The sequence below is a fragment of the Lactuca saligna genome, chromosome 8 (assembly GCF_052625555.1).
Source record: "Lactuca saligna cultivar CGN05327 chromosome 8, ASM5262555v1, whole genome shotgun sequence".
Classification (NCBI taxonomy): domain Eukaryota; kingdom Viridiplantae; phylum Streptophyta; class Magnoliopsida; order Asterales; family Asteraceae; genus Lactuca; species Lactuca saligna.
This window is the reverse complement of record NC_136424.1, coordinates 43,177,338-43,188,146: the sequence shown is the minus strand read 5'-3', so window position 1 is coordinate 43,188,146 and position 10,809 is coordinate 43,177,338. Positions and strand designations below refer to the sequence as shown.

Genomic DNA, 10,809 nt, shown 5'->3' with positions numbered 1-10,809 from the left:
TTCTTAACATATTCTTAATTTTCGAATTTGATTATTCTTTCTCAAGTAATTTACACATATTATTATTATAGTTATCGTTATTCCTTTCTAAACATAATTTATGTAATGGAATTAAATTAGAAGAAATGAAACTATGAATGTAAATTCGAAGCAGCTTGTTGGGTTCATGTTTAAAGAATATTTTGTTGGGCTTCTTAATGAATACTTGCTCTATAATTACCTTTGGGCTCCAAAGTGATCAATTTATTTAGCAATACGCAATTACGCATACAAAAATACAAAATTCTATAAGTCAATAGCATATAAAAATTTGAAAATTAATTATATGAAAGTTTCGTAGGTATCCGTGGATGATTTTAGATTCAAACTTTTAACAAAGTAAAAATGTCTCATTGTTTTTAAACTAATTTACATAAATGGTCTTGATCTGGTATTATATGCCTATTTGTTGTAACCTTTTTTTAGGTGACTAGATATAGGCCTCTTATAAAGCATTATAGCCGACGTGGCCAAACTTCAAAGTCGTAGTAACGGCGCAACCCCCTCCCCCATCACCCGTTAAGTGGTCTCTCGTTGCTGTAAAAACGAAAGATAACATGCTTTTTTGATTTTGAACTGTCAAAACATTAAAATAGATAAATAAACAATAATTTTTTATGACATAGTAGCTTTACCCCTCTCTATAAGATTTATTAAATCAACCACACTAAAGACGTGTGCATGTATTGCTTTTATAATAAGAAAATACAACAAATATTCCTATATCTATGGAATAGGATAAATACAAGATTATTGTAAAAAACTAAATACATAATTGTCTATTATCTAATACCCCCTCCCTCAAGCAAAGAGGTGGTGGACCAAGATAGAGCATGGCTCGAAATCTCTCAAAAAGAGGACATGGAAGACTCTTGGTAAAGATGTCGACAACCTGGAGATTGGTGGAGACATACTTGGTGTGAAGTTTACCAGAAGCAACAAGTTCTCGAACAAAGTGGTAGTCTAAATCAATGTGTCTTGCACGCTTATGAGAGACCGGATTTTGAGTCAGAAAAAGTGCACTTTTATTGTCACACAATAAAGTGGGAATGCCCGGAGGTATGGTATGAAGCTCACGCAAAAGATGTGTAATCCATACGATTTCTGCAGCAGCGTTGGCAATAGCTCTATAATCAGACTCACAGCTAGACCTAGAGATAGTTGGTTGCTTCTTAGCACTCCATGAGATCAAATTTCCACCAAGAAAAATAGAATAACCACAAGTAGACCGTCTTGTTTCAATGCATCGAGCCCAATCAGCATCCGGGTAGCGTAAGATGTGATTGGAATACGGACGTTTAAATGCGAGCCCAAAGGAAAGTGGGCCTTTAACATAGCGTAAGATACACTTGACTAACTAAAAATGATCATTAGTAGGAGCATGTAGATATTGACTTGTCTGGTTGACTGCATATGAAAGATCGGGTCTAGTGATGGTCAAATATTGAAGAGCACCCACCAAAAATCGATAGAGAGTCGGATCGGAGAAAGGCACACCTTGAGATTGAAAAATCCCATGCATAGGCAATGGAGTAGAAACAGGTTTTGAGTCAAGTAAGTCAGCCCTTGTGAGGATATATTTGGCATATTTAGCTTGACTAAGAAAGAGCCCATCAGAAGTATACAAAACTTCTAAGCCCAGAAAATTATTTAGATCACCCAAATATTTAATAGCAAATGCCTGATGAAGACAAGCAATAAAGGAGGAGATGATTGATTCATTGTTTCCTGTGAGAATCAAGTCATCAATGTAAACTAGCAAGTATAAAATACACGAATCACGAGCAAAAATAAACAAGGACGTATCTGCTCAGCTACAGACAAATCCATTTGATAGTAGAAAGGAGCTTAGATGATGAAACCAAGCCCGTGGAGCTTGTTTTAGGCCATAAAGAGCTTTGGATAATTTGCAAACATGTTTTGGGAATTTAGGATCTACAAACCCAGGTGGTTGTTCCATATAATCAGTCTCAATTAATCGTCCATGTAAAAAGGAATTTTTAACATCTAATTGGTGTAAATGCCATTTATGTAGGACGACAAGAGAGAGTACAATACGCACAGTTGAGGCTTTGACAACGAAGCTGAAGGTATGAGAGTAGTCTATTCCAGGAACTTGAATAAAACCATGTGCAACCAGACATGCTTTAAATCGTTCAATAGTACCATCAACTTTGTATTTTGTGCGATACACCCATTTAGAACCAACAACATTTGCATTGGGAGGTCTCGGGACTAAACACCAAGTATTATTTTGTTTTAAAGCATCCATCTCATTAGTCATTGCAAGCATCCTATAAGGATTTTTGGCATTTGCTTTAAAGCCTCTAGGTACATGATCAACTAACAAGGAGGCATAAAGAGTGTGCATAGCAAGGGTAGCGAAATCTAGTAGATGACGATCTTTGAAAATACCTGATTTCGAGCGTGTTATCATGGGATGTGATGAAACTGGTTCAGGTAGTGAAGGAGCGTTCTCTTCAACATCAGATGGTAAATCATCATGAAGTGATGAAGCCGAAGATGGACCTGGTTCAGGTGTAGAGATGGGCATGGATGATAAATCAGGATGGTAGAGGCTGCATGGAGTAGTGAGCTGAACTGTTGCGACAGTAGGAGAAGGGCCAACATCAGTAAGTGTGTTCGATGAAGATGAAGGCCCATCGGGAGGCGATGATGATGCAGTGACAATACGATCTTCAAAAAAAGTATGAACATCAAGTTTTGTTAAATCTTGATGAGTTATTTTGCTTGCAAAGGGAAAGAAGTTTCATCAAATCGAGCATGTCTTATGATGTAAATGTGAGAAGTCATCAAGTCAAGACATTTATACCCTCTTTATTGAGTATGATAACCAATAAAAATACATGGTATGCTTCTTGGTGCAAGTTTGTAAGTTGAATAATCCTAAAGATAGATATACTTGACAACCAAAAGTTCGATGATTACCATAATTAGGAGGTCTTGAGTAAAGCAGCTCAAAAGGTGAGCAATGGTCGAGAACTTTGGTAGGCAAATGATTTATAATGAATGTTGCAGAACTAAAGGCATCCACCCAGAAAGATGTAGGTACATGAGAATGATATAACATTGTAAGACCTGTTTCCACAATATGCTTGTGTTTGCGTTCAACTCTCCCATTTTGTTGGGGGTGTATGTGGACAAGAAAGGCGGTGAAAAGTGTCATTATCCTCAAAGTTTTGACGAACCGTGTGGGTAACGAACTTTGTACCTCCATCACTTTGAAAGACTTTAATCTTTCGAGAAAACTGTGTTTGAACTAGCTTGATAAAGGTAACAAGAACTGGGTAAAAGCCATATTTGGTCTTTAAAGCATAAAACCATGTAAAACGTGAGTAGTCATCCACAAAAACAACATAGTAAAGATAGCCACCAGAAATAACAGGAGCAGGGCCCCACAAATCACAGTGAATTAAATCAAATGGATGTAAAGATCATTTAGGATTAAGCGAAAAGGATAATCGTTGTCCCTTAGAGAGTTGGAAAGGTTTGCAAATAATTGGTTTTGGAAGCAAAGAAGTAACATATAAAAGACCCAACTTATGTAAACTAGAAATAACTTCAAAAGAAATATGTCCTAAACGAGCATGCCAAAGCTCAAAAGAGGCTTTTCTTGAAGATCCAATAGCTGCAGTCAAAGTTGTGCGTTCATTCTTGAGTATGTATAATCCATCTTCACACAGACCGTGTGCTATCACTTGTTTGGTTACCCTGTCCTGAATAGTAAAAAATGGTTGAGAAAATAAGAGATCCACCGGTTGATCCTTTGTAAGTTGGCTAATAGAAAAAAGATTTTTTGTTAAATGTGGAATGACCAAAACATAACGTAGTAACAGCTTATTAGGGAGAATGGATTGATCAATATGAGAAACAAGAAACTTATGACCATTACCAAAGGTGACATGCATATTACCCGTATTTGGAGTTGTGTGAGACACATTATTTGGTGTGGAAGTCATGTGAGAAGTAGCACCAGAATCGACATACCAGTCCGGATTTCCTTTAGTGACATGACACTAAGAGTGAAAAGACTGAGCCAGATTTGCATCAGAAGGCAAAGCATTTGAAGCATAGGTGTGTAAACTAGGACATGCAGAAGCATAATGTCCATTTGTTCAACATAACTGACAATAAGGAGGATGAAAACCACCACGCCCTCTGCCACCATTAAAGCTTCCACAACCACCACCATGTGTGAAGTTGGGATTTCGACCACTTCTAGAAGTGGTTTTACTGGCCCGAGTTTGTTGAGAGAAAAAAGATACAGGTGGTGGGGACGAACCATGAAGGGATTGTAAGAACAATTCATGAATTTCAGCATGAGAGAGAATATCTCGAAAAGAGGGAGATGGCTTGGTAGTACGAATTGCAGTAGAGAAAGTTTCATAGGAGCCACCCAATCCACAAAGAAACCAATGGATTTTATCCATATCTTCAACAAGTTGACCGATTGCAGCTAGCTTCTCCCAAATATTCTTAAACTTTTTTCCATACTCTGAAACAGAAGAAGTATGCTTAGAAAGTTGTCGTAGTAAGTCTCGCAAAGAGTGAATCCGTTCCACAGAAGATTTGTTGTAGGCAGATTCGAGAGAGTTCCAAATAGAGTGAGTTGTGGTAAGGCCAAGAATTTCAGCAGTAGCCTCCTCTGTGAGAGAGGAATTAAGAAGGATGACAAATCGTTGATCAAGTTCGTTCCAAGTAACAAATGCAGGGTTTGTAGCTTGTTTTCCTTCAACAGTGATGGTTTATGAGGGAGAAGGAGTACCATCAATGTGGCTGGTTAGCTTCTGATAAGAAAAAAGAGGTAATATTTGGTTCTTCTACAGAACATAATTGGTAAAGGAAAGTTTAATGGGTATCATGTGGAGGAGGGTATTCATGGAAAAAGATCCATCATCAGAAGTGGACACTACTAGAAAAATAGCCTTTTACGACGCGCAATCAATGAAACGCACTAATACAGGACACACATTTGTACGTGCCCTAAAATTTGATGTCAGTTTTCCAAAATATGAAGAATAGAGAACACATTTTTTTCTTGCCCTAAAATTAGTGTCTAATAAAAAAACACGGAGGGCACCTTAAATAAAATGTGCATCGTCTCACCATGTCACTTTATAAAGTTTAATGAAACGCGCGTTTCATCCGAGGGGGAAATGAAATCCAAAAATTAAAAAGCCCGCTTGGTTTCCACCAGCTGAAAACCCTAGCTCATCCCCGCTGAAAACCCCCTTTCTTTCTTTCTTTCTTTCTTTCTTCTCTCTTGATTCTCAAACCTCCATTCACCTTCCGCCATCTGCTGCTTATTCGACCCTTCCTAGTGTCTCCCACCGTCGTCGACTTCCGATGAAAGACGACCGTTCTCGGTGCTCTGCCTCTACAACGATCGACAATCTCACCTGATCACCTTGCCTCACCTTGTCGGCTACATCACCTTGCCAACAACCTTACCTTGTCGGCAACCTCAGGTCTAGTGATCTCATGCTCGCTTCCCCTTATAGGAGACCTAAGCCCGTTACATTGATCCATCCTCCCAAACTTTGGAAGAACTAGCACTTTTCTCTGGACTACACAAAATCTTCTTAAAAATCAGACCAGAAAATCCAACAAATCGATTTCAAGTACCGCGCTTCATAGATGTGTCTACTTCTCAGCTTCTAGGGCTCGAATCCATATTTCCCCATGTCAACACTCCATCATCTGTTTACTTAGCTTACTAAAATCATCAATCTCGTAGATTTCAGTTACAAACACCCTTCAATATGACGTCTTCAATCGATTTGGTAAAGGGTAGGCTTTTAAATGGATCGAATGAGTTCAATCATTGATGGAGGTTATTCATGTCATCTACAGGTAAGCAATCCCTTGATCTGACCTAATTGTTTTAAGATTCATATTTTTTTTCAATTGCGATCGTATTTGAAATGATCAAATAGCCTTCAATATAATTGTATTTGGAGGTCGATCACATTTAGTTACAATTGTGATTCATATCCTATTTTTTTTATAGTTAAGTAGTAATTGGTCAAATATGGGGACTTATTCAGAGTTAAATTGGCAGAAATCACAATGACACATTGTTTAACCTCTGTGATTTTTGGATTCTTATCGTGCTAAAAAGGGAGATATACGAATTAGGGCTAGTTTAATATGTACGATATAATTATGAGAATCCGGTAAAAACATTTGTTTGATTTTGCACATATTTATGTAAAATGTTTAACTATTAGTCATAAAGATCATACACCCTGCAACATCTGGCGTTTAAATTTCTTGTTTATTGATTTGGTTGTCAATAATTTAAATTTGTTCTCACATGTTTTCACAAAGGTGCTATAAAAGATGAATCTGAAGATAATGGAAACCTTTCTGATGGGGGTGTTGAATCGAACCAGGTAATTTCAAAGTTCTTCTTTTGTATCATGGAACCCTAGCTTTATGGCCACAGTTAATGAGCCTAAATGTGTGTGTATATATATATATATATATATATGTCTAAGTATTATCCACTTTTATTATACCAGATTGAAGGCAATTCATCTGGAAAGAGTGTATGCAACTGGTATTACTTTTGATCGAATGTGCCATGTTTCGTATTAACTGAAAAAAATGATTATCATATCATCATTTCTATGTATTAATCATTGATTGCTCTAGGTGGGATTCCTAAGGGCATTTCAAGCCAAACTTTGATAAGGGAAATGAACCTTTTGTTGTCACAATGCAACCTCCAAACGTGACTGGTTCATTGCACATGAGACATGCTATGTTTGTAACTCTTGAGGTTTGGTAAATGTTTACTAACAACATAGATTCACATAAAAACTTTGTAAAATTCATCATTTTTTCTTTATTCAATGTGTAAATAAACAAACCATTCATATTTTCAATTGTGTTCCAGGTATTATGATCAGATACAACAGGATGAAGGGCAGACCTACACTGTAGCTCCCTGGAACTGATCATGCTGGCATTGCAACTCAGGTTTGAGCTTTTCCACAAATGGATTTCTGATTATTGTATTAGTCTACTTAGTTAATATATTATATATCTAACAGATATTGTTTTCAGTTGGTTGTTGAAAGAATGTTGGCATCTGAATGAATTAAGATGGTTGAATCAGGTAGATAAGACTTCAGATAAGGCGACTTGGTGCTTCTTGTGATTGGACCAAAGAACATTTCACACTTGATGAACAACTAAGTCTTAAGATGATATTCTATCACATTTTAAACTTAATAATCTCAGAAACTATGTTTAAATAGTTAATTATAAATGTTCATAAAAATTCATGATGTAGGAGCTTGAGTCAGTGGAAGGACAAGATCAGGTGATAGAGATGTATATGAATGAGGAAGCCAGTGAACTTAAGAAAGAAATAGAAGAACTAGAGCATTTATTGCAGGATGAAGAGAAATGTAGAGCTGCAATCGCGAAGCTGAACCCCAACAATAACAGGAGCCACGAAAGAATATTGGAAATTAGTAATAGGGTTATGAACACTAGTAGGAGGGCAGGCAGTTTGTGCTTGGTAAGAGTTCTGTCCACTTTATGGATCCATTTCTTGACCATGAGTTTGATTGGGGTGAACCATTGAGGGTTGATAAGTACGGGAAGTATCGTAATAGAATGAGCACAAAGGACGTGAAGGTCAAATTCACAATCAGAACATGAATAGGATAACCCATTTCCGACGAGTTTACAGGTATCACAGTAAAAGGAGATGGACCGATTGTGTTAGTTTTAGCTCCAACTTGTGAACTTGCTGTTCAAATACAACAAGAAGCAACTAAATTTGGCACAACTTCAAAGATTAAGAATACTTGCATTTATGGTGGGGTTCCAAAGGTTCCTTAAGTTCGTGATTTACAAAAAGGAAGGTGGTGATAAGCTCAAAGATGAATTTACTACTATGGATCGGGTATATCCTTATGGTTCTTCAACGTATTCAACATTTTCCAGCATTATATCTATCTATCTATCTTTGTTATGCCTAAAGCACATGTTTCATCATCATTTTTTAAAAATATTTTCTTTCAGGTGTTCATATTATCATTGCTACACCTGGAAGATTGATTGATATGTTGGAGTCTCATCATACAAACTTGAGGAGGGTGACTTACCTTGTGTTGGATGAGGCATATAGGATGCTTGACATGGGTTTTGAACCTCAAATGAAAAAAATTGTTTCACAGGTTTGTGAATTGTGATTAGTAGTTTTTAACCTGCCTTTTATAATAAGAGAAAACTAAAATATATATTTTCAATTTTTCTTATCTTATGGGTTTTTGTATATACATAGATGCAACCAGATTGTTAAACCTTTTATTGGAGTGCTACATGGCCAAAGGAAGTCGAACAACTTGCAAGACAGTTCTTTACAACCCATACAAAGTAACTACTTTTTTTCTATTTTCACCATGTGTTCATATTTAATCCTTTTTTTAGACATTTGAAATTTGGACAAGTGGTGATTAGTTCACAAGACTTAAAAGCTAACCATTCGATTCAGCAACATGTGGATATTGTTACTCAGAATCAAAAGTACAACAAGTAAGCAGGCCGTTTTTATAGATGATTTTTTATTTTCAACTTTTTAGAAGCTTTAAAATAATAAAATTTGATATTTTTTTTCAGATTGGTGAAACTGTTGGATGACATCATGGATGGGAGTAGAACTCTAATTTTTATGGACATGAAGAAAGGGTGTGACCAAATCACCCGCCAGCTCAGAATGGACGGGTGGCCCGCATATCAATCCATGGAGATAAAAGTCAAGCAAAAAGAGATTAGGTTTTATCCGAATTCAAAGCTAGTAAAACTCCAATAATGATAGCTACAGATGTGAAGGATGTGAAATATGTGATAAATTATGATTTCCCGGGTTCCTTCGAAGATTATGTTCATAGGATTGGGAGAACAGGAAGAGTCAGGGCTAAAGGGACAGCATACACTTTCTTTACAGCAACAAATGCTCGGTTTGCTAAGGAACTTATTGCCATACTTCAGGAGGCCGGTCAGAAAGTCAACCCTGATTTAGCGGCAATAGGGCGAGGTGCACCTCCTCCACCCTCAGGTTCGTTTGGCCAGGTTTGATTTTTCCAAAAAATTGATAGATTTGCCCTTTGGTTTTGTTATTGAAGCTTTGATGTTTGATTTATATAGGTCATGGGGGTTTTCGTGACAGATTAGAAGGGTGTGACAGATGTATTGTAGGATAAGTTGGATAAGGAACTAAAGTTTACAGGTATCAAAGTCCTTGGATGCTTTTTTTTAAAGATTTTTAATTTTTTTAAGAATTTAGAATTTGTTTCCTTCCTTTGAACTTTCTTCTGCAGCTTATTCCATGTGGCGGTGGACAATACTGAGACAACTTGTAATGTTGATGATAGCCAAAGCTGAACCCCAACACAGTGAGGAACATTTCCTTTTTCAATAATTGAATTGGTATAAAATATAAATATAAATTATATTTATGTACAGAATGTATATCGAATAGGTACTTTGATGGAACTTGTTCGTGTTCTTGCTCTATCATTTTCAAATGATGGAAAATGTGTTAAGGTATGCTTATCATGGTTCTGATGGAATTGAAATCGGAGATTCCATTCCATGGCATGTTTGATTGGCAAATGGATGGAATTAAATTATATCAAATTCCATGTTTGATGGGATTCACCATTCAATTCTATTCTTCCTTTTTTGTTAAATTCCATTCCATTTCCTGCCAATTAAAGGCATGACAGATTATGATTATTCCAATTCTAACTACTAAACTATAAATGTCAAATTCAGTTATTGTATATACAACAAAAAATATTCGAATATAAATAAAAGTTTAAAATTTATTTAGGTTTTTGTTCAAGGATCCATGGGAGAAGGAGCACTTGCAGGAATGCCATTACAGCTAGCTTGCAGGAACAAGAAAGATTTTGGAGTACATGGACTAGGGTAATGATGGAGCCATGGGGACCTTTATAAACATTGGTGCTATAGGTACTCTTTTGCAAAATTAATAATGTTAGATTTCTTTATTGTATTGCATTTTAGATCCCAAATTGGTATGGCATTTTGGATCCCCTTCAAAGGTGTCTCAAGGTAACATAACATATCTATTTATTGTTGGAGTCTTTATATATTAAGTACATGCAATCAGAATATCGACACCTTTATATGTAGTGTGTATTTAAATAGTGATTTTAATGATCTTGTAGGGCCTAGATGCATTCACTGCAGCTATTGTTGTGATTATTTCCTTCTCTTTCATTCCTGCTTCATTAGTTGTTGCTATTATGAAGGTAGGCCACTCTCCGGTTGTATTTTCCACATAATTGACAAGGAGATGTTGTATCTATTCAGACTAAGCTTAGAGCAATGGTTGCAAGAGATGAGTTCAAAAGAAGAAGAAACAAGGCTACAACTATAGTTGAGGTACTATGGATGAATTATGTTTGTAAGGTATTTAAGAAAATGATTAGAAACAAGGGTGAATTTGTACAGATTAGTTAGCAAAGGGGCAATGGATTGTGTTTTTTGTATCTAATTCATTTGTAAATTTTTGTTACAATTTCTATTGATTTGTTTTATCTTTCCATGGAATGATTATTTGTATGACATTAAATTTATGCATTGGATTCTATTTTTTGTATATGATATTTTATTTTCTATTATGAAACATTAAATACAAATTTAATTTGAAAATAAGTAAATCTATAAAGAATATTTTTTTTAAATATTTAAAATTATGAT

The 10,809-nt window shown here is 35.9% G+C and overlaps 1 pseudogene; it reads left to right on the top strand.

Moving 5' to 3' along the window:
* The first annotated feature begins 5,900 nt into the window (after nt 1-5,900).
* LOC145009584 (DEAD-box ATP-dependent RNA helicase 20-like) lies at nt 5,901-10,569 on the top strand (annotated as a pseudogene).
* The last annotated feature ends 240 nt before the right edge of the window (nt 10,570-10,809 follow it).